Source organism: Beta vulgaris, chromosome 9 (genome assembly GCF_026745355.1).
Source record: "Beta vulgaris subsp. vulgaris cultivar EL10 chromosome 9, EL10.2, whole genome shotgun sequence".
Taxonomy (NCBI): Eukaryota; Viridiplantae; Streptophyta; class Magnoliopsida; order Caryophyllales; family Amaranthaceae; genus Beta; species Beta vulgaris.
Genome location: NC_079210.1, coordinates 6716924 through 6740402, shown reverse-complemented (window position 1 = coordinate 6740402; position 23479 = coordinate 6716924). Strand labels below are relative to the sequence as shown.

Below are 23479 nucleotides of genomic sequence, written 5' to 3'. Positions count from 1 at the left end.
CCAGCTCTATCAAGAACTTCTTTATCCAAACTGCTTCCTTAGCTGCTTCAACAGCTGCTAAATATTCTGATTTTGTAGTAGAGTATGCTACAGTGCTTTGCTTTGAGCTCTTCCAGCTCACTGCTCCTCCATTTAGATGAAAGACATACCCTAACTAATAGCGGTAATCATCTCTATAGACTAACTCACTTTGTCCCCCATAGACTAAGAACATGCCTTTAGTTTTCCTCAAGTACTTAAGGATGCTCTTAGCTGCAGTCCAGTGTGCTTCTCCTGGATTTGCTTGGAACCTGCTACACATACTCAAGGCATATGCAACATCTGGTCGAGTACTTATCATGGCATACATGATAGATCCTATAGCCGAAGCATAAGGAATTCTACTCATTCACTTTAACTCATTAGACTCAGTAGGGCACTGACTCTTGCTAAGCGATATTCCATGTGACATGGGAATGAAACCTCTCTTCGAGTTTTCCATGTTGAACCTTGTAAGAACCTTATCAATATAAGTTTCTTGACTTAGCCCAATCATCCTTCAAGACCTATTTCTATGGATTTTGATCCCAGAATGTACTCAGCTTCTCCAATGTCCTTCATAGAGAAACAACCTTTTAACCAATCCTTGATTGACTCAAGCATTGGTATGTCATTTCCCATTAGTAGTATGTCATCTACATACAGAACCAAGAAAACTAAGCTACCCTCACAAAACTTCATGTAAACACAAAATTCTTCTTTGCTTTTGATGAAACCAAATTGTTTGATTGCCTCATCAAACCGAAGATTCTAGCTCCTAGATGCCTGCCTCAATCCATAAAAGGATCTCCGAAGCTTGCAAACTCCTTTTAGGTTTTTCTGGATCCTCAAAACCTTCAGGTTGTGTCATGTACACATCCTCATTCAAGAACCCATTCAAGAATATGATTTTGACATCCATTTGCCAGATTTCGTAATCGTAAAATGCAGCAATCGCTAAAAGTATCCGAATTGATTTAAGCATTGCTACTGGAGAAAAGGTCTCATCATAGTCTAACCATGAATTGCTGAATCCTTTTGCAACTAGTCTTGCTTTGTAGACATAGGCATTTCCATCTCTATCTGTTTTCAATTTGAACACCCACCTGCATCCAATAGGGTTAACCCCATCAGGCAAGTCAACCAGTGTCCAAACTTTATTCTCAGACATGGAGTCTAACTCGAATTTCATGGCATCAAGCCATTTCTCAGAGTTGGGTTCGTCAAAGCTTGTTTATAGGTAGTAGGTTCTGAATTTTCCAAAATCATAATTCCAGAAAATTCAGTTAATAGGAAATCAACCAACTTCTTGTTTGCAATCCTTGGTCTACTAGACCTACGCGGGGCCTGAGCATTAAGAGAAATATTTTCTTCAACCGTTTGAAGATTTTCGCTTGAATCAAGTTCAAGTGGGATGGTAGGAGGTTCACGCGTTGAATACGTCATCTCCTGAACATGACTTTTGTCTTGTCAGGCCGTCTCTGACATGGTGTAAGCCATGTCCAGTTGTTGGTCATCTCAAATTTCTTCGAGCGTTATTTTACTCCCACTTGTCTTTCTAGAAACAAATTCCTTTTCAAGAAAGATACCATCACGAGCAACAAAAACTTTGTTCTCTTGACGGTTATAGAAGTAATAACCCCTTGTCTCTTTTGGGTATCCCACAAAGAGACATTTATCTGACTTGGGTGCAAGTTTGTCTGATAGTAACCGCTTTACATAGACCTCACATCCCCAAATTTTAAGAAAAGACAAGTTTAGAGGTTTTCCATTCCATAACTCATATGGAGTCTTTTCTATAGTCTTTGACGGGCTCCTATTTAGTGTGTGTACAGCAGTTTCGAGAGCGTATCCCCAAAAAGAAATCGGAAGATCAGCAAGACTCATCATTGATCGAACCGTATCTAGCGTTCGATTCCTCCTTTCAGATACACCATTTAACTGTGGTGTTCCTGGTGTAGTTAATTGTGAAAGGATTCCACAACCCTTTAGATGATCATCAAATTCTTGGCTCAAATACTCACCACCACGATCGGATCGTAGTGCTTTTATTGTCTTACTGGAACTCTTTGAATCTATCAAAAGATTCCGACTTATGTTTCATGCAACAACAATGTTAAAATCATTATCCGAAAAAAAAAATCCAAGCAATACACGAGGGAGTTGCACACTATAAACTCTTCACACCAAACAAAAATATATAAAATAGATATAATATAGCTACATACACAGTAACCAAATTTCTACCAAATTGCACACTATAAACTCCTTCACACCCAAGTTCCAAATCCACAAAATCATAAACGTTACTAACATTTTCATGAAATCAAAATCGAATAAGCATTCAACACTCAATAGTTATATCCAATTCAAAGTCCATCATTACCCTAATACTCAAATACCCAGATAGTAAAAAAAAGACGAGAAATGACAATCATTTCACTATAAATTTTCATAACAAAATAAAAGCATGAGAATTGTCGAGCAAATTTGATCAGGATCACCCAGAAAACCAAGAAAGTACAGCTTAAGTTTCCACTATAGAAAAAAATATTCCCCATCATAAGCTTTATGTATCCAAAAATTCATGGGGGAAGGATTGCAGGGAGAGATATACAGAGGAAAACAATGGAAGAAGAACAACAGGTCGAGTCCGAATTCGAGTCGAAAAAGAAAGTCCCGCCATGGAATAAACAGATTATTCAATTACCCTAATACAAGAATAAGTGAAATTCTCAACGAATTCAAGCTTTTGGAGTTCTCGATTGGTTAAAAAAACACCCAATTCTTGGTGGGTTTTGGGTATTATAGTCAATTGAAGATGAAGGATGGTCAGATGAGTGAGATGTGGAGAAAGAAGTAAATGGGGTGTTAAAGTTGGAAAAATTGGATTTTTTTGAGAAGATAGAGAGAAAGATTGAAGCTTTAATTTGGGAGAGGGTTTGTGTTAAAAAGTGAAGTGGTTGTTGTGGGAATTAAGAGAAGGGAAGAGAAAGAGTGTGGTTGTCATTGATAGGAAACTGATGAAACAAAAACACCAGCCATCTTCCTAACCTCCTTTCTTTCTCTCTCTTTAAAATCCTTAAACCCAACCAAAAATCATAAACCAAAAAATTAGACCCCGTAAAATAGAGGAAGCTGATGAAAAAGTGGATGAAAATCCACCGAAGAAAAAAATAATGATGATGATGAGGAGGAGGAAACTACATCTGGAAGGGATGATGATGATGACGATGACGATGAAGGCAGAAGCATCAAAAGGTACAGGAGAATGGAGATCATGAGTATGGCGAGATGAAAACAATCATTCGAATATACATATTACTTTTACCCAGCCATAAAACCCACATAAACATCATCGGCAAATCAAAAAAAATAATCGACACTTCATCACTATCAGATAGCAAAGCGTGGATCATGCACCAGGGTGCACAATGCTCATTGTGCACCCAAAAAGAACATATCATTTATATAAAAGAACACGAACTTTTTTCAATAATTTTTTTACTTTAAAAAAGAACACACGAGTTAAAATTAAAGAATGTGTAAATTTATATTTATAAAAGAACAAAGGTTATAATGAAAAGAACATATAGTAAATGAACATCTACACTAAAGGTAAAAGAACATATACCCTTTAAATTTAAATTTGAAAAAAGAATCTTTAGTTGCAAAATTTAAGGAAACAAATAACAATAATTTTTAAAATTACAGACTCTAAAAATGATAAAACGACGTAGTTTAAAAAAGGGTGCATCATGCTCTACATGCACTTGGGTGCATGTACTTATTTGTGATCAGAGTATCAACACAAGAAAATAATGTCCAAGAAAAAATAACGAGACGGTGGTATACCTTGATTCGATAAAGGGACGTGTGCTAATGTGTAGGTTGAAAATAACGTGTGTCTATTTATATTTTTGGTGAAAGAAAAAAAAATAACCTAATACTTATTTGATTAGGATTATTTTTCCGAGTCCAAAATCTAAACTAAAATAAAGCGTAAAGACGCATGATTGTAGAAAAATCAAAAATCTAATAATATCAAAACAACCGATCAACGACAAAGAAAAAAGGTTTTTTTAAAAAAAGGAAAGTTTTTGAACTATTTGGAAAATTATAGTAAAAAAACATCGAAATTTTCAAGACGTGAAATTGGAGGGAGCAAACTATTACCTTGGTTGGGGATGAAGAAACTATAATGCCGCTTGACGCTCTTTATTGAAAAAAAATGAGGAAGAGAGATAATATTTAATTTAAAGAACATGTTGTGGTGAAATGCGCAAAATCTAAAAGTTATAAGTATTTAATTTAGCTTTAGCATTGCAAGTATGTAGTTAATATTTATTTTTTTTTTGAACAAAAAATTGTTAAAAATAATGTACACATCCTATTAAATTTGTAACATTCTTTTTAAGCGTTGGCCGTTGGGTGATAAAATATAATATATATTTCGATATTCTAATTTTGTTCGTCAAGTTATTAGTTTATCTGTTTATTACGGACTACTCCATCTATCTCACAATAATTTATTATTATTTTATTTAATAACTTATTATTATTAATAAATCATTATTAAAATTAAATAGTATTATATTATACTTTCTCTGTCCCAAAATATAGTTCCCATTTTTCACGGTATTAATCTATGCAAGTAGAATCTAAGAAGGATAGTAAAGATTTTTTGTTTATTTAAATAAATGTTGTATGGAAAAGATAATTTTAGGAGAGAGAAGGGAGAATAATACGGTTTTCCAGACAAGATACGGAAAAATGTGAAACTAAATATGAAAATAAAAATTATATTTTAGGACACCCAAAATAGAAATGGAAACTATATTTCGGGACAGAGGAAGTATTATTATCACTACTATTAATTCAGTTGTTTTATGCCAAAGAAAACATTAACAAATTTCTTTTGTCAGTGAATTCATCTATCAAAATGTGCACCAGATATTTGGGCCATAAAGTTTGGTGGAAATATTTGGTCCATATTGTAAATGGCCTAAGAAAGTCACTAAGGCCCTATTCTTTTGAGGAGTGATAAAATGTGATAATTTTAACAATTAACTCACTGAAGCATGAACACTAAGGGTCATCTCATAAGCAGCTTGAAAAGTAGTATCCCCCGAACACAGCACCAAGGTCCTTACCCTCGAATTCATCTTCTTTATATACCTCTTAACCCTCTCAGCTTCGGTGGGAATGACAATACCAGCAAATTTAGACAGCTCCGTAAAGCGGTCGGTGTACTTCTGGATGTCCATACTCCCTTGAGTCAGAGATAGAAATTCTTCCTGCTTTCGCCAGCGCAACTCATCAGGGTAAAATCTCTCTTTCAGCTTGGCGGAGAACTGAGTCCAACCAAATCCAGCTGTAGCCACACACATCCTTCACCGTACTCCACCAATTATCCGCCTCTTTCTTCAAATAGTACGTCCCAATCGGTACCATTTCGGCAGCAGAGCAGTTTGTTGCCGTGAATAGCTTCTCCATCTCCCTTAACCAGTTTTCTAAAGCTACAGGATCAGCAACACCATCATAAGTAGGGGGCCTGTGACGGTCAAACCGGTCGAAAGCAGACTGCCCACTACCCGAAGAAACAACTCTATTAGCCAAAGAGATGAAAGACAATATAATATTTAAAAAATTTAACAATTATACAAAAACAAGAGTTTCTTCAAATACAGGAGTTCTATCAAGAATTATATGTACTTTTTGGAGGGGAAATTCAATGGACGTGATGACTGCTCATTAGACCTGTTCAATAGGTCGGGTACCCAAAAAAAGCCCTTGACCCGACCCTATATTATAGGGTCATGACCCGACCCAATTAAAATAGGATCGGGTCATAGAGGGTCTTGACCCTAATAACGTATTAGCGGGTCGAGTCGGGTAAAAAAAGGTCATTTATGCTTCTTAGGATCAACCAATTTGTGCTTCATGGACTGCAAATCTGCAACGTTGCGACTGCACAATGCATAGCATACAACATCAAATTATAATAAGTAAAAATTTTAGATGGAAATCGATTGGCAGCAATTGACACAAACTCTTAACAAATAAGGGAACCCAATCCAAAAAGATTTATCATATACACACATAAGTAGGAGTTTCAGTCAGGAGGGGAATTTTGCAAAAAGATCCCAACTTGGGGATTGGTGACTTGAGAATCGAAACCCGAAGTGTATGGTTGGGAGAAAAGTTGCTCCACCTCAATTAATTCACATGTTAATGGGCATTATAATATGAAAGAAGCAAGCTATACATTTTGTTTATCAAAATAGAAAAACATAGTTATATGGGGACCCTTAACAGCCAAGAATGGCTGAGATTATAGTGAGATTTTGACAAAAATCGATATTCATTCTAAGTTCTAACTTTAAAATAGGGTCATGGTCTAACCCGACCTGACCCATTATAACAACTTCCGACCGACCCGACCCGATTCATATACAGCATGTCCGACCCAACCCAAACCAACCCATTACCAATACTAGGTTATAATGGTACCATTCTCCGAAAATATTGATACCCTGGTACCAATCCTGATAACAATTTGATACAAATGTCAAGTTATAATGGTACCATTATGTTTTATTTTGGGTGTTTTGAGTTTTTTTGGACTCAAACCGTTGGTTACCAAACCTTTCTCGTTCAATTCAAAACAAGGCTTAACATAAGTATTTGAAATAGTACCATACACATTACACATAGGAAGAAAAAGTCGATAGTACAGAAATGCCGTATACAATTTTCCCGTAAACAGAAATCCAACCCGTGTGCATTGCGTCAAATATACACAGTGACAGATCTGGTATATCATATACAGTTATCCACTTCAATCCTGTCAAGTATCAATTAAATTAATCTGCATCCACCTAATCAGCTGTCTTATAGTATAATTAAACTGTGATTAGAAACTTCACTTCCACTCTGTAAATAACTGATCAAATAGAAATCTCAATTGAATCAAGATTTTAAATTAAATCCATAAAGCTCACGATCATTTGCCTAACTTCTGTCAATATACAAGTTAAATTGACCACTCCAGATCTATCAATATGATCTGCAAATAACTCATCTTATCAGATCAACAGGGTAAGATTATTAGATTAATTGTATTGAAATTACAATCCACCTGAAAAGAAACACAAACGTTACGAATAGATGAATAATTGAATAATTATACCAATCTTATCAAATGCAATAATCGAATATCCAATCTTTGCAGATTCGAAATAGATGTGACGGCAACTTTGAAATCATAAACTAGTGGAATAATAGATGATTGCAGTATGTTAAATAGTTGGATAAAATTGTCAAGCAAAGTTCCTCAGACGAGTAACGATATGTATCGATGATAGAATGGGAACGTTGCTAGACAATTATACCCAACAATTGAACATCTTGCCATTGCTTCAGAGCTTTTTTATTTTTTATTTTGATGAGAGGAAGAGAGAGAGAGAAGAGGGTTTTAGGATGAGGAAGAAAGGGGTTAGGTGATGCTGTATATAAAGTTGAGGGTTGAGATTAGAAAACCCTAATTTGCATAGTTGTTAACGAAAATTTAGGGAGGCGGTGGACTGGTAGAACATGTGATGGATATTAAGAAAGATCTGTAAACCCTAATCTTGGTTGTTCTTATCCGGGATATACTAGATATCTTTGTTGTTTTACAAGGGATCCAAAGTATATCCGTATACTAGCTTTCCACCCGTGCAAAAATGCACGGGAAGTTTTATGTAGAATTGATTTAGCGTGTATAATGTACGATAATTATTTTGTATATTAAGTAGTTGTTTTTATTCGAAATATATTAAATCCGTAATTGTTAGATACCATCTATTTAAGATTAAAAGAATATAAAATATAAAATTATACTATTTAATATATATAAAAATTCTTTGTTACAACATTTTAAACTTTAAAAATCTTATAATCGTGATATATACATTTATAAATACGTAAATGAAACAAAAAACACATTAAAATGCGGGGGAGTACTTTGTTTATAAATTTAAGATTTTAGAATGTTTCTCCTAAAATCATGATCTAAATAGTAGTTATTGATTTCAAGTTTTTATAATCATATCGTGTATTAAAAATAAATTTTAAAAAACCGACTTATGACCCGTATGTCCAGTGATTGATGTAGCTAATGTCATGATAAAAGCATGTGACCAACCGACTTTTTTTTTTTTTTGCTAGCTAAGCAAGTAATTATATTAATTAGAGCAAACAATACAACCTAAAACCAACTAAGAGGAAGCAAACCAAGGTTCACTTCCTCTTAGTTGGTTTTAGGTTGTAATTGTTTGCTCTAATTAATATAATTTGGTTTCGCTTCCTCTTAGTTGATTTTAGGTTGTAACTGTTTACTCTAATTAATATAATTATTTGCTTAGCAAAAATAAAACTTTTTTTAAACAAAAAAAGTTGAATGAAGCTAAGAAGCTTGTGTTCTGCCCATTGTTTAATTCAGAGGCTCATATAAAAACACGATGCGCCACTACTGGCACTCAATCACGCAACAACTTTCACTCCTTGCTTGTGGCAGTCTCGCTCAACCCCTCTCTCTTATTAAACTATCTTATTACATATTTTTATTTTTTGTATGATATGATTATCTATAATGCACGACTGGTCAATCTATATTATTAAAAAATAGAATAATGCAAACATAACAATACATGTAACATACAGAGCTAATAATTAAATCAGAAACTATATAACATGACAAAGTTTATCATATACAATAAGAATCCTAATTTCATCTTGGAGGCTGTGGACACTAATTAGCAATAATGGTTGTCTAATCCAACAAACAAAGTTTATTACTCTTTTCCTAATATCTATCTTAGCTTGGAGGAAACCCTTGAATTTTATTTAGAAAGTATTGTTGACATGCCTCACAATGACTTCCTTTTCTTTTTGTTAGCGTTTTAGAAGAAACTTTGTAAATTTTCATTTGGTAGCTCATACACTGTTACCATAGGGTAATACTCCCTCCATTCCAAAATATAGTTCTCATTTCCCTTTTTTCATAGTAATTTATGTAAGTATAATCTCAGAGTGATAATAAAGATTTTTTATTTATTTAAATAAGTGTTGTCTGAGAAAAAATGATTTTAATTAGGAGAGAGAATGAAAAATAATTGGTGAAAGAACATTAATTGTAACATCTTGGTCGAATAAACAAAGGAAAAAACAAAATTCAAGAAGCAAATAAGTGATGGGACACAATTTTTCTAGACAAATTACGGGAAAATGTGGAACTAAATATGAAAATGGAAACTCTATTTTGGGACAACTAAAATGAAAATGTGAACTATATTTTGGGACGGAGGGAATAATATAGCTTCATTTCTTGATTAAAGTATACAAAATTATGGTAAACCAAAGTTACCAAACCAAACCTATCTATTTCCTCATCTTCTTGTATGGTCTCAAATATCCCCATTTCTTGATTATAAGCACTGTCACTAACGCAACACCCATCACCCTCTCACTTCAAAGTATCCACTCTCTCTCCTTTATTTTGTTTTGACTTATTTGATGAACCGTAATATTTTTCACTTTCTCTCCCTTCAGTTCTCTCAATCTTGTAAGTTCCTTTTTTACCCTTTGAGTTTGGTTTCATAATGGTGATTTTGTTTCGATCTAGGAGCAAATGATTTAATGTTGGCATGCTAATTTGTATTGATCTTTTGGATTTAGTTTGAAAATTTAGTTATGGTTTAAATATTCTTAGTATAAATATTATATAGACAAATCAAATCTCACTATATCTAATGAATATTCTTTACTATCTTTTGACAGCAAAAGTCATGGCTAATTATGGTCTGAAAATTACCCACGAATTTGAAATTTTGAATCTAAATAATTAATTTAATTTAACCGGGTGACGTAATTAAAGCAATGAGGTAAAACTTGCCAAATTTATATGATTGTAATTGATTCATTTTAAATCTATAGACTATATATGTTGCAAATCATCCAAATTAAAGCAATAGTTATGGCTTTCCATAAATGAGGCAATTATCCCACGCACAGTTTGATTGTGGAAGCGAAATCTCAGCAAATGTTCCATATGCATACTACACGTGGCACTGAAAAAATGAGGATAAGTGTAGTGATGACATTTGGCAAATTGAACAATAGCTTGACATGTAGGATAAATGTACTCATCTTTATATATATATATATATATATAGATGAGTCGAATACAATGAGGGGCAAGCAAACATTTCATATTTCCTTTTAACCAAGCTTGTGACTAGGGGTGTTAATGAGCCAGGGTGGCTCGCAAACTGTTCGAGCTCGGCTCGGTCAAACCTCGGTCAAAGCTCGGCTCGGGAGGGCTCGACTCGAGTTCGAGATCGGCTCGTGATCTTAGCGAGCCGAGCCTGAGCCTAGTAGAGTTCGGCTCGAAAGTTCGCAAACATGTTCGTGAAATGTTTTAGATAGGCTTTATGTAAAAAAGTATTGTCCCACATCGATAGAAAAAGTAAACACCAACCCTTGTTTTTCCCTATATAATCTTATTACCCTTTAAGGCTATGTTTGACAAAACTGACTGAAATGGAGCTGAAATTGATAAGGTGGCTGAAACTGATTAGGTAGCAGCTGAAACTGTTAAGGTGCTGATACTGTTAAGCTAGCTGATTACATAACCTGTTTGGTAATATTATTTATGACTGTAGCTGAAATATCTTTTAAACTTAAAAACATAAAAAGAAAATATATTTTTAGGCTTAAAAAGATAAAAAGAAAATAATAATAATAAAAAAAATTCAGCACCTGATCTCAAAAGCTATATTTTACTCCAACTCAATTTCAGTCAAATTTAGGACTTAGATTTTATTTAAGTTCCTCCACCAAACACCACTAATTATATAAGGTGACTTAAAATTGTAGCACCTTATCATTTAAGTCACCTGAAATGCTTCTCCAAACAGAGCATAAGTTTATTATAATTCTTAATTGATTTGTCTTATTTTATAATGTTGGACAATCATTAAATATGCAAAGCCTAGAAACTTGGATTAGCATAAAATTAATTCTTTTACTATATCTAATTCTATCACCTTTCTTCTACCCATATTGGGAATATGAGGAATAATGCAAAATGTTTGTGAATTATTTAGTTAAGTTTTATAAGTCCCACATCGGTGATGTAAAATGTGCATGATATGGAAAACAACTACACCCATCTCTTCTTGGTGCCCGTTGTAGAGCCTAAGTGGATTCTTTGTTGGGATTTTAAAAGTCCCACATTGGGGAGGAAGCAAGAGTAACAAGGGACCTTTTGTATTATATGGGCATGCATAGATAGGAGTACAATGTATGGTTGTTGGGCTTGTCATATTTAATTAAAATTAGCCTAACATCCATACTTAAAGAGTTTGACAAAACATAATGTTGAGCTTATTTAGTTAAGGTTTATAAGTCCCACATCGGTGAGGCAAAAGCAAAACTTCACATCTCCAATTATAAAAGGCGCATGATAGAAAAATCTAAAGCACCCATCTCTTCTTTTTCTCGATGCTCGTTATAAAGCTTAAGTGAGTTCCTTTGTTGGGATTTTAGAAGTCCCACATTGGGGAGAAAGTAAGAGTAATAAGGGACCTCTTGTATTATATATGGGGGATAGATAGGAGTAGAATGTATGGTTGTTGGGCTTGCATTATTTAATGAAAATTAGCCTGACATCCATACTTATAAAAAGTTTGGCAAAACATTAGCTAGGCTAGATCTAAAGTCTTGGTTAATGTTAAGCTAAATTTTCTTTTAATTTTTAAAATTTTAATTTCACGAGCCGAGCCTAAATTTTTTAGGCTCGACGAGCTTCGAGCTCGAACTCATTCATTCTCGAGCCGAGCCGAGCCTGGGTATGTTCGGTCTCGGTTCGGCTCGTTAACACCCCTACTTGTGACTTGTCACAAGTTCAAACCTCACTACCTATTAATGTTTGGATATGGTTTAGTAGGATCCTTTTTCTTGCCAACAGATCCCCAATGGGATTGACGGGCGATTTTGAAAGAAAAGTGGTTGTCATAGATGTTTAATTACATGCTGAACTTTTAAGTATAAAAGAATCTCTTGCTTTGGCAATTAAGGAATTTATAAAGAATATTGTAATATTCTCTAATTGCTTCAACGTTGTGGACTTACTTAACCAATGTCAAGGCGAGCACAGTGCCTACTCTGCTATTCTTTGTAATTGTAGGGATTTGTAGAGGGAGCTGGAGAGGGTTAGATTTATCCACATTCCTAGGGAACAAAACATGGTCGTGGACAAGATAGCGAAGGAGTGTAGAAGAAGTTCTCTAGAATGTAATGTAACTAGGAATACCCCTCCTCCTAGTCATCTTTTGAGAGACACGAACTTGGCTTGTAATATGGCTACAATGGTTTCGTAATTTTAATTTGATGGTTGCTTTCGTACCAAAAAAAAGGATTTTAGAGAGTTGTGGAGCATTACAAAGATCAATAGTAAATGAATCATTCACTAAGTGACCAACATTAGTTATTCAATCGGCTGCTCTATTAGCTTCACGATAGACATGATCACATGACTCATGAGAGATTTTCCAGGAGTGAAATTTTTGCAGTAGTATTTGAGTATCTCTGAGTATAACTTGAATTTGCCATGTCGCCTTCTAAATTCCTTTTATTGCATTGATGACTAGCCGTTTGCCGTCTTCGGTAAGAAGATTGTCAATGTTGAGTTGGGAGGCGAAGGAGATACCACGATATAGTGCAGAAGCTTCAGCTACAAAAATCGGGCAGAACCAAGTTGGTAAGTTTTTGCATGAAGTAAGGGCTTGACCATTGTGATCTCTGATGATGAACGTAGCTACTGCTAATTGATTTTTAACAAAACCGTCAAATTTTAGCTTGAGAAAATTTGAACGTGGTGGTGAACATGAGATGAGGATAGATGTATAATGGTTAGGAAGGAGGTAGTTCTCCCTTTAGGGGAAATCCTTCACTAGTAGAATAAATGCTTATTGCTGAGGTCATTAAGTGGCCTATTGCGACGGTTTTGGTGTTGGATAATTTAGAGTATTTGGTTGATTGAGTTCATGTAACGTATAACTTGAATAACTTGGTTAAGGTGTCGTTGTTCAAGTTACGTTAAATATACACGTAGATTGTTTATGGTGTAGTAAACAATAAGATTTGAAGGAATATAGAAACCGCAAACAAGTACAAATGTTACTTGAATCAATATGTATAATGCATATTATGCTTGGTGGTTATAGCTAAGCATGGTGCAGCAAAGCAGTAGCATGTATACTCGCACATACTAGCACAAGCAGCGCACAGGCAGCGAGCAGCATCGCAACGCACAGGCGAGCAGGCATCGCAGCGCACAGGCGAGCACATCGCGAGCTCTGTCTCGACTCGCGACGAGAGCCTGTCTCTTGTCGTGGTTTGTGCATTTTGTGCGGTTTTTGACGGTTTTGTTATTTTGCGTGTATAATAGTGGTTTTGTACTACTGATGAAGATAGAAGTTTTTCAGAATATTTCTCTCAAAAACAAGCACTCTCTCTCAAGTTTGAGAACATTGATCATCAAACATAAAATCATAAATCTTATTCTCATTTTTACAAGATTCATACGAGCGTGACTCTTGTTGTTCTTCTTTGTATCTCGAAATTGAATTCCGTGCAACCCGTGCTTCGTATAGGGTCGGAATATCACTTTTGGGAAAGTGTCTACACACGCCTAGAAGATTCGTAGTTCATAGTATTCATCTTCTTCACCCTTTGTCTAGTTCTAACAATCCAAAAGTGATATTTTTTGAAGATGGCTACGGTACGTGAAATGACTTCGAATTTTCAGAAACTTGAAAAGTTTGAGGGTGTGGGATTCCGTAGATGGCAAAAGAAGATGCATTTTCTTCTCACTTCTCTTTCGGTGGCATATGTTTTGAGTACTCCAAAACCCAGTTTGTGGAAGAGAAACTTTGGAGGCCTCAAGGAGAAGGAACAAGTGGGAGAATGACGATTATATATGTCGTGGTCACATTTTAAACGGTATGTCTGACACTTTATTTGATGTTTATCAATTTTATGAATCCGCTAAAATGCTTTGGGATGACCTTGAGTCAAAGTACATGGCCGAAGATGCATCTAGTAAGAAGTTCTTAGTTAGTAATTTCAATAATTTAAGATGAATGAAACAAGGCCTGTGATGGAACAATTCCATGAAATTCAAAGGATTTTAGGAAGTTTTAAACAACACAATATTAGTATGGATGAAACTTTATATGTATCTTCAATAATAGACAAATTACCACCAAGTTGGAAGGATGTTAGAAATACTCTTAAACATAGGAAAGATGATATAAATGTGGAACAATTGGGTGCTCATCTTCGGATTGAAGAGGGCATTCGGGTTCAAGATGGACAAAAGGAGGTAAATCCTAATTCTTCTACCATTAACATGGTGGAGGATGGAAAGTTCAAAGACTCAAACCCTAAGAAGAGGGCTAATAATTTCACCAAAGGCAACAATTTAAGAAGCCTAAGAATGGTGGAGGTGTTCAACAACGTGGTTGTTGGGAGTGTGGCAAGCCCGGACACTTCAAAAAGGATTGCTTCCTATGGAAGAGGAAAATGAACAAAAAGAATGAGCAAGGTGGAGGGAAAGGCGAGTCTAGCCAATCCCAAGCCAAACAAGGTACTTGTACACAACTTTCATGTAATTCAAGTTTGAATTATATGTGTATGATTTCTGAAATCTTTTGTGTACAGGATGATTGTTCATGGTATAATCGATTCAGGAGCTTCAAGGCATGTGTGCAAGGAGCGGTCTTCATTCAAAACCTTCAAGGAGGTGGACAATGGAGAAGTTCTATACATGGGGAATGACTCTACAGCTCAAGTTCTCGGTGTAGGACAAGTAGAGTTGGTCTTTAGTTCCGGCAAATCTCTAGTGTTAAGAGATGTTGTATTTGCTCCGGAACTTAGGCGTAATCTAGTGTCAGGAGCTATCTTGAATCGAATAGGTTTTAAAATGGTTTTTGAGTCGGACAAATTTATATTATCTAAGGGTGGTTTGTTTGTTGGACTTGGTTATTTGTGTAATGGTATGTTTAAACTTAGCATTTCAAATGCTTTAGTGAACAATGTGTGTGTTATTAATGATAATTCTTCTCTTTGGCATTTAAGACTTGGTCATGTTAATTATAGAAAATTATATTCTATGGCTAAGGATGATTTAATTCCTGCTTTTGATCCAAGTATTGAGAAGTGTAGAACATGCATGCTTACCAAAATAACTAGGTGTTCTTTCCCTAATAATGTGGAAAGAGATACTAAATTGCTTGATTTGGTACATAGTGATCTTTGTGATTTTCATAGTACACCTTCTTTAGGAAACAAAAATATATAGTAACATTTATTGATGATCATTCACGATTTTGTTATGTATATCTATTGTCTACTAAAGATGAAGCCCTAGAAAAATTTGAGATCTATAAAAATGAAGTAGAATTGCAACTAAGTGACAAGGTTAAACGGTTTAGAACCGATAGAGGTGGTGAATTTCATAATCCTAGTTATTTCCAAGCTTTAGGAATAATACATGAAACAACCGCGGCTTATACACCACAACAAAATGGTGTAGCGGAAAGAAAAATAGAACTTTACAAGAAATGGTAAATTCTATGTTATCTACTCGGGTTTGAGTGATGGTTTTTGGGTGAAGCGGTTTTAACCGCTTGTTACATCTTGAATCGTGTTCCTATGAAAAAGAACAAGTTACCCCTTATGAATTATGGTACAAAAGAAAACCAAATCTAAGTTACATTAGAGTTTGGGGATGTAGGGCAATAGTGAAAGTGCCGGAACCTAAACGTAAAAAGTTAGGTGAAAGAGGAGTTGAATGCATCTTTATAGGATATGCTTCTCATAGCAAATCCTATAGGTTCTATGTTATAGAACAAAACGACTTTTGGTCGGTTCACACTATTGTGGAGTCAAGGGATGCAATTTTTGATGAAAATAGATATTCATCGGTTCCTAGACCAAAGGATATAACTCCAAGTACCGAAATTCAAGAGATTGATCAAAATGATGATCATGAGTTAGATGAACAAATTCTAGATGAAAATGTTGCATCTACATCAACTCAACCAAGGAGAAGTAAACGGGTTAGGAAAGAGAAATCTTTTGGCCCGGATTTTCATGTATATTTGGTTGAAGGATCAAGAGATAGTGTTTTGACTAAATTTCCATATGTCTATAATGTGGAAGGGGATCCTTTAACATATGATGAGGCCATGCAATCTCAAGATGCTTCATTTTGGAAAGAAGCTATTGATGATGAAATGGACTCAATCATGGGGAATAACACATGGGTTTTAGCGGACCTACCTCCTAAATGTAAACCAATAGGGTGCAAATGGATTTTCAAGAAGAAAATGAAAATCGATGGAACTATTGACAAGTTCAAAGCCCGGTTAGTGGCACAAGGCTTTTTCAAAAGCCGGGTATCGATTATTTCGATACATATGCACCTGTAGCTCGAATCTCCACTATAAGATTATTGATTGCCCTTGCAGCAATTCATAATCTTGTGATCCATCAAATGGATGTCAAGACTGCGTTCTTGTATGGAGAATTAGATGAGGAGGTTTACATGAGACAACCGGTTGGATTTGTTGTCAAAGGTCAAGAACAAAAAGTTTGCAAACTAATTAGATCTTTGTATGGGCTAAAACAAGCACCTAAGCAATGGCATCAAAAATTTGATGAGGTAGTGTTGTCTAATGGATTCAAATTGAACAATTCAGATAAGTGTGTATATAGCAAATTTGATGACAATGGTCATGGTGTTATGATTTGCTTATATGTAGATGACATGCTAATTTTTGGAACTGATTTATCCCAAGTTGAGTGGACTAAATCTTTTCTATCGTCTAAGTTCTCAATGAAAGATTTGGGGGAGGCGGATGTCATTCTAGGAATTAGAATTAAAAGAAGCAAAGGTAAATTGAGTTTGTCTCAATCTCACTACATCGAAAAGGTTCTTAAGAAATTCGATGTTAGTGGTTGCTCCTTTGTGTCAACTCCAATGGACCCTAGTGAGAAATTACTACCTAATGTAGGTAGTGCTGTATCTCAACTTGAGTATTCAAGGGTGATTGGATGTTTGATGTATGCAATGACGAGTACTAGGCCGGATATCGCATTTGCGGTAGGCAAACTCAGTAGGTATACTAGTAATCCTAGTGTACAACATTGGCAAGCTATTCGTCGTGTGTTAAGGTATTTAGGAAAAACCAAGGACTATGGTTTATCCTACAGTGGATATCCTTCGGTTTTAGAAGGGTATTCGGATGCAAGTTGGATCTCTAATAAAGAGGATCACTCTTCCACAAGTGGATGGGTATTTCTACTTGGGGGAGGTGCTATATCTTGGGCTTCCAAGAAACAAACTTGCATAGCGGATTCCTCCATGACTTCGGAATTCATTGCTTTATCTTCCGCAAGCAAAGAGGCGGAGTGGTTGAAGAATCTCATGATTGAGATTCCTTTGTTGCCAAAACCGATATCGCCATAGCGATTCATTGTGATAACGATGCTGCTTTGGCAAGAGCATATAGTCAAGTCTATAATGGTAAGTCAAGACACATTGGTGTGCGGCATAGCTACATCCAAGGACTTATCAAGGATAGTGTAATCACTGTTGACTATGTACGTACAACGTATAATCTAGCGGATTGTTTTACAAAGGCCTTGGCTAGAGATAATGTAAAGAGGATGGCAATCGGTTTAGGATTGGAGCCCCTCGAGAATCACGAATGAGGAAATCTTAACTTAACGCCCAATATGACGTTGGGTCTTAAGTTCAATAAGATTAATTTCTTCATTTAGATGATTGTAGAACTTATTCATCCTAAGTTTATAGTTCTATAACTGTGTTGTATAAGGAGGTTGTAAATTAATAGGTCTCTTGTTTGTGCTTTCACAGTAGCATGTATTTTAGAGATCTACCTATGTAAGTGTGAAGTTTAGCCGCTTCAAGGAGCTATTGGGGCATAGCTTTGATACACTTATGAATAGATATGGACACAAGGCTTTATGTGTCGGTTTATAATGAGTTTAAGTAAATTTATCTTGTGTGTATTGTATCTTCGGGTTTCCATTATGTATTGAAATTGGTTCAATCGTTATCGACACCAATTGGATACGGATACTTGGAATGTGTACTTTACTATATGAAAGTTCAAGTTTTATACACTTTCATTTACGCATGAGATGTTTGTTTTGATGATGTTTAGTGCTTATTATCTTTTAGAATACTCTAAATGGGGGAGATTGTTGGATAATTTAGAGTATTTGGTTGATTGAGTTCATGTAACGTATAACTTGAATAACTTGGTTAAGGTGTCGTTGTTCAAGTTACGTTAAATATACACGTAGATTGTTTATGGTGTAGTAAACAATAAGATTTGAAGGAATATAGAAACCGCAAACAAGTACAAATGTTACTTGAATCAATATGTATAATGCATATTATGCTTGGTGGTTATAGCTAAGCATGGTGTAGCAAAGCAGTAGCATGTATACTCGCACATACTAGCACAAGCAGCGCACAGGCAGCGAGCAGCATCGCAACGCACAGGCGAGCAGGCATCGCAGCGCACAGGCGAGCACATCGCGACTCGCGATGCTCGTCGCGACTCGCGACAGGCCCGCTCGCGACTCGCGAGCTCTGTCTCGACTCGCGACGAGAGCCTGTCTCTTGTCGTGGTTTGTGCATTTTGTGCGGTTTTTGACAGTTTTGTTATTTTGCGTGTATAATAGTGGTTTTGTACTACTGATGAAGATAGAAGTTTTTCAGAATATTTCTCTCAAAAACAAGCACTCTCTCTCAAGTTTGAGAGCATTGATCATCAAACATAAAATCATGAATCTTATTCTCATTTTTACAAGATTCATACGAGCGTGACTCTTGTTGTTCTTCTTTGTATCTCGAAATTGAATTCCGTGCAACCCGTGCTTCGTATAGGGTCGGAATATCACTTTTGGGAAAGTGTCTACACACGCCTAGAAGATTCGTAGTTCATAGTATTCATCTTCTTCACCCTTTGTCTAGTTCTAACATTTGGCCGTGCAACAATTAAGGGGGCAACAATAGGTAATTAATATATTACTGCGGTTTTAAACCGGTTGCGGAATCTGGGGTAGAAACCGCAACAATATATTTATTTTATATCAGATTTACAAAGCATATTGCTGCGATTTCTATGGAAAAGTGGCGAGCAAAATCTAGGCCAGCTCAGTGGGCTCCACCCCACGACTGATCGTCAAATCAATCATCATAACCCAAATCTTCTCTCCAATCGACCCACAATCTTATTTTTGGCAATTATTGATGATTGAAAAATAAGATCATCCCACCCTCTTTCAAACTTTCTCTCTCTAAATAATTACATCCCACAATCTTTTCCCACTTTCTTCTTAACAATGAACCAAAAAAAAAATCATCCCAACTACTTTTGCCTACCGAACTACTTTTTTACCCTACCCAACTATTTTTTCTCTTTCATCACCCCACCACCATTATACAATATTTTTATTATTTACTTTTTAATAATTTAAAATATTCATTACTAATTGATAAAAAAAATAAGAAAAATTAGAGGAAATAGCTGAAAAAATATTTGTCTGAAATATAGCAAAATGAATCTCTATTTATAGAGCGCGGAAAAATAGAGTCATTGGTATTTTTTTACATTTTTTTACTTTGTATTTTTTAAAATATAAATGTTGCAAATTTTACTACAATTACATTTTAATAACCATTTATGGCATGACAAGTGGCGTGCAACCCCTCCTTCCATTCATGACAAAGGAGTGTTGCATCAGAATTGTTAGCATTAAAAGAGCGTCGTTTGAATGGCAAGAGAGGAAAAAAAAAGTGAGTTGGCAGATCAGGCCGGTGGGGCCCAGCCACGCCTGATCACCAATTCATTCATCCCATGCAATTTTTTTCCCCCAATCAACCTACAATCTTTATTCTACTTATGGTTAAGGATCCAAAAATAAAGATTGTTTTCACAATCTTTATTTCTAGCCACCATTGAGCTGTAAGCATGCTCTTATAGGAGTCCTGATAAAACCATATCAGATATGGGAAACTCAGCAATATAAAATTGAAAAAGTAATATTGTGAAAAGGTGCAAGTACAAAAATAATGTATTAAATTCAGAAAATATATTATATTTAATTTTTTGAATTTGAGAAAGGGAATAGAAGGGGAATAGAAGGGAATGGGGAAAAAGTAACTTCCTTTCTCTCTCCTCCACTACAAGTGACTGGACAACAAAACGAGGAGAAGAAAAATTAGTAACATTAGGACAATAACTTGTTGCAAATTATGGGGAGAAATAAAAACGAAAACATACAATTAAAGACCTTCAATAATCAATAAAATGTTATAAATTACCAACAATTGTACATATAAGTCATTAAATAAATAAGTTTTTCTCGTTACAAAAGAATTATGTTTGAAAGTAATCATATTATGTTCCCTTACACACAAATCTCTATTATATAAGAGAAGGGGGAGCAATGGTGTCCTCTTTTGAAATGTCTATTTTGCCCCTCTTCCCATTCTAAATTACAAATTCACTTTCAAATCAAAAGGGGCTTCAAACAAAAATACCAAAAATATAATTATAACAATCACTCACAAGTCAACTTAAATCATAAATCGCATAATTTACGTTATGCAAATCACTAAAATGAGTAAACTTTACAAAAACTTAAAAATTCACTTACAAACTACAACCTATGAAAAAAATGACTTGAAGTCAAAGTGTCCACTTTCTTTACAATTTATGAAGTATTGTACTTAATTCAAAAATCAACTAAAAAATTATAATATCAGAAATCATAAATAAATTCAATGAAATTTCTATTTTGTTCATAGAATTTAACTTTAAAAAGTTAAAAAAAAAAGAATGGTGAGAGACTTAAGTGACAGAAACTAAACCAATCAATTTTTGCAACTAAAAACAATTATACTTCGAATATCTAATGTTCAAATTTTGACACTTATGCCGAAGAAAATCAAGTTTCTGTTTCGAAAAAAATTCAAGCACGCATCGCGTGCAAAAAATTCTAGTTATGTTTTAAAGTAACCATATGATAGCGCACTACCCTCTGATCTTTGAGGAGCTAGCTCATGTGGTAGAGCACTCCCCACTGATCTTTGAGGTCAGGGGTTCGATCCTTACCCCCAATATTATGATGGAGTAGTTCCTTAGCAAAGCATGCATTACCAGCCAATGTATGTGCTGGTAGTTCCTACAAGGCTGGTAGCCTGGTAGGGGTTAGCCCTTGGGCTGACTTAATTTCCCAATCAAAATAAAAATAAAAATTGTGTTCCCAATAATTTGGATTGTGTTTTGCACTACAAGCAATTTTGGATGCTCTAAATTGGGCCATATATTATTTACCCACTCAATATTAAATATTTGTTGTTGTTATTATGGTTAAAATAAATGTACCCTATTTATGCCAACTTATGGTTTTTATAATCAATTTACGATCCTAAGGACTTTAAGAAATACTACAATTGTACATTAGTCAATAAATATTTATATTTAGTTACAAGGGAATTATGTTTGAAAGTAACCATATTTATGTTATTACAAAAGAATTATGTTTCAAAGTAACCATATTGTGTTTCCACTAATTGAGATTGTGTTTCACCAATCAATTAAGGTCATTAAATATTTATGTGTTGATAAAAAAAATGTTTGAAAGTAACCATCTTGTGTATTGTTACAAAAGAATTATGTTTCAAAAGTTACCATATTGTGTTCCCACTAATTGGGATTGTGTTCCCACTACAACAATTTTCACCAATATTCATTGGTGAATTAACCCACTATATTTTAAATATTTGTTGGTGTTATTGTGGTTGAAATAAATTGGCACTAACGTTTGTGCTGTGTAATATAGTACTTTTGATTTGTGGAAATTTAGCGTTTAACTAACAAAAATTTACATAAAGTCAACACAACAAAAATGCAACATGTTATTATCATGTTGTTATATTAGAAACAAATAGTGCTTTACAGTAAGCATATTGCAAATATGATGAGATGATTGTAAAACATAAACAACGTCGGAAGGATCAAATTAAGGAGTAGGGTTTCGTCTCGTTATTTGGTTGTATTGTTGTGTCAAACGGAACAATCATTTAGGGTTTTAAGGTAAATTTGGTTTCTTCTCCTTATTTGGTTTTATCTAGTGCTAAAAATTGCAAAAAAATGTGTTATGTAACATAGTACTTGTTGTTTCGTCTCGTTATTTGGTTGTATTCAGTTCAGGTAAGTTTCAGTTAGGTCCAATCAGGTCAATAAGTTCCAATCAGGTATAATAAGTTCCAATAAGATCAAAATAGTCAATCATCTATTATCATAACTAAATTTAAATTTTTATTTTAATTAAAGTACCACTATGATTATATAGTATTATATTTATATTATTGTCAATTATATTATTATTCATATTACTATTAGCTAATTATGTTATTAATAAAATTTTTTAATCAAAGTAGCATTATGATTATTTAGTATTATATTTACAATATTATCTATTATTTTATTATTCATATTACTATTAGTTGATTATGTTATTATTAAAAAATATTATAATCGTGGTCAAATAAGGTTAACAATAATAACCATCATAATTATAAAATTTTGCAATTCGTCTTCAAATAACTAGAGATAACATGTTTTCGTTACTAATAACAATGAAATATCTAAATGTTATCAATTTTCTACTAGTGCTTTATGAAATCAAAGCAAGACTTAGATATATTAGTAGTGAAAGTTGTGTATAAGCAAGCATATAAATAGTATTTTTTTTGTTAAAATGTTAATCATAAGAGATAATTAATAATTACTATTTTTTCGAAGGATAAATTTTATTAATTATTATGTCATAATAAATTTTTCGGGGTAGTATTTATGTTAGGGGTAATAATTTATGTTATTACTTATCAAAGTTTTTGTCAAATAAGGTCAAATAAGTTCCAATCAGGTCCCATAAGGTCTAATAAGTTTCAATCAGGTCTAATAAGTTGAATCAGGTCCAATCAGGTCTAATAAGTTGAATTCAATTTAAATAGGTCCAATCTAGTTCTGGGTTTTTTAGGTGAAGAGAACGCACCCTAAGAGTATTAGTGGTCCATGATATTGTGTTATGTAGCATAACATATTGTGTTCCTATTTAATGGATTTGGGTTTAGTGTGAAACCATTAAACTCCATATGGGCCTCCTTGCAGCGGGCTTATCTTTTGTCATATTATACTGATATGTTGTCTAATTGAAATCATATTGTATTTTGAAACATTTGATTTTTGTATTATATTCCACTATTTTATTTTTCATACGCAAACCAGATCAATCATTTTTC

At 34.4% G+C, this 23479-nt stretch overlaps 1 long non-coding RNA gene across 1 annotated transcript; it reads right to left on the bottom strand.

The window, feature by feature from the left end:
* Window positions 1-2198: 2198 nt before the first annotated feature.
* LOC125493196 (uncharacterized) lies at window positions 2199-8297 on the bottom strand. Its single transcript, XR_007269711.2, has 2 exons — window positions 5734-8297; window positions 2199-5608 (listed from the first exon to the last, which is right to left on the bottom strand). It is a non-coding gene; the product is annotated as an uncharacterized LOC125493196 (long non-coding RNA).
* Between the last annotated feature and the right edge of the window lie 15182 nt (window positions 8298-23479).